This window comes from Eschrichtius robustus, chromosome 10 (genome assembly GCF_028021215.1).
Source record: "Eschrichtius robustus isolate mEscRob2 chromosome 10, mEscRob2.pri, whole genome shotgun sequence".
NCBI classification, from domain to species: domain Eukaryota; kingdom Metazoa; phylum Chordata; class Mammalia; order Artiodactyla; family Eschrichtiidae; genus Eschrichtius; species Eschrichtius robustus.
The window spans coordinates 105,216,009-105,218,430 of NC_090833.1; positions in this window are offsets into that span (position 1 = coordinate 105,216,009).

Genomic DNA, 2,422 nt, shown 5'->3' on the forward strand with positions numbered 1-2,422 from the left:
CTTTTGTTCTTATTTATAACTTCAATATATAAAATATGGCTTCAGTACAGGAAAAAAAATATATATGCCTTGAAATTCCCCACCCTTTTGCCGTTAAATCCATTTTTGTTTCCTGTAGCTTCTTTAACATAGTATGTATCATGGTAACTTAAAAGTCCTACTTTGTAAATTAAATTTGGGATGTCAGGGACATTTGTAGTTTTGTTTCTATTAACCATTTTTTTCTTCACTTATAGGTCATATTTTTAAACTTCTTTGTGAATCTAAAAATACTTTATTTTATCTAAAGCTTATAGATTATATTAGATTCAACGTTGCAGAACATTGTAGAGAATTTGGATTCTGGTATCACCCTCTGAGGGGTGCTGAGACTTGTTCTAAGCTCCCTGGAGTCTTACACATGTATTGTTCAGGGATCAGCAAAGAATTTGAGAGAAGTTTATACACTAATTTTGTAGCTCCCCTTCTGTGACTTCCTCCATTAATTTCTAGCCACTCTGGCAGCTCCAAATTCTGTCCCATGACTCCTAAGGCCAATAATGGTATGAGTTTGAGTTCTATCCTTTGAGTGCAGTGCAGACAAGGGAATAACTTCAGCAGAGTTAGGACAAAGGTAAGGCAATAGAGGCGTCTAGGATACAATATTAGAGGAGGTTTTCACTATTAGCATCATGCAAATGCATGGTCATTACTTGGGATCAAGTGCCTCCTTACATGGACCCCAGGCACCTCTCTTCCTCATCCCCCTCCCAGTTTGGCCTGACCTTCAGGAGAAAAGCTATATACATTAGGAAGGAGAAAAAAAATGGAAGGAGAAAAATAATACTACCTTTATCACTACACAATAAGAAAAGAAAGAGAAAGAAACACCTCTATTCTCTAGTGAAAACCTACTTATAAAAACCCATTATATACATATACATATACATATGAATATATGTATACTCTCCAAAAGGAAAAGTAGAACTGAGGGGAGACTGTGGACCAGAGATGTCAGCAGATTTGGAACAAAGGAAACAGCTGGCTGAGTGGGATCTATTCAGCATAAAGGAGAAAGCTGAAACCTAAGGGCTTGGAGAAGAAATGTGAATGAGAAACAAGGGCATTTGAATCACAGAACTCTGGAAAGGCAATAGGTTACCTAGGTTACTAGGGCATAACTAAAATCAGGGAGTTGGAAGTCTGTGTAAAGATTAGTTCAACCCTAGTACCTCTCCTCCTGTCCCAAACAGGACACCTTGCCCAGCTTCACCAGCACTTCAGAGGACAGGAGGTTATTTCTAATAGAAATAACCATGGAATACCATGTCTTAGGCCAGCGGTTAAGCACTGTATAAAAAGCAGTTGAGAAGCGTGTATTTCAAGAGAAAATACATGTCTGGTAGGGATATTCTTGGCTGTCTTTTGATACTCTTCAGCTAGCATGTTGGCAGCCAGCCTTCTATCTCTCTTGGCAAAGGATCGGAAGATTATTCTCTGGAAAAACTGACCCAAAAGAAACGCCTACAGATACTAACATTTGGGAGTCCACCAACGAAATGTTCATGACCTGGCCAGAATTATAACAACAATGTGAGATTTAAATCCACTTATCTCAGAAGCTAATAAGCCAAAAGAAAAAAAAAAGTCTTTAATTATGTTAGAAAAATCTTTGATACATAAAATGTATCTAATAAACCAGAGATGAGAAAAAAATAGAATATTAATAAAATTTGACTGTGTATTAAGCCCCAAAGAAAAAATGTCCATAAATTTCCATAAAGCAGAATTTTTATGAACATTTTCTAGGTCTAAAATAGGAAATTATAAATTACCAATAAAAGTACTTTTGGTTGCAAGCAAAAGAACTTACTATGACTATTTTCAGCAGCAAAGAAAGTTATTGGAAAGATAGTAGGAAGCCTACAGAACTGACGTAGGTGGGAGAACCAGGTAAGATACAACAAGGACAGGTCAGACAGAACTCATGGTGAAGGTCCAGTTTGGATGTCATCTTGTACATGATCATTTGATACTTGCTGCCACTGGAATCTTGCTGCTACCCTCATCTCTGGAGTCTCCATTAAGACTCATCCTGTAGACCTTTAGAACCAAGATGGCGGAGTAGAAGGACGTGCTCTCACTCCCTCTTGCGAGAGCACCAGAATCACAACTGGCTGCTGGACAATCATTGACAGGAAGACCCTGGACTTCACCAAGAAGGATACCCCACGTCCAAGGACAGAGGAGAAGCCACAGTGAGACGGTAGGAGGGGCGCAATCAGAGTAAAATCAAATCCCATAACTGCTGGGTGGGTGACTCACAGACTGGAGAACACTCATACCACAGAAGTCCACCCACCGGAGTGAAGGTTCTGAGCCCCACGTCAGGCTTCCCAACCTGGGGGTCCGGCAACGGGAGGAGGAATTCCTAGAGAATCAG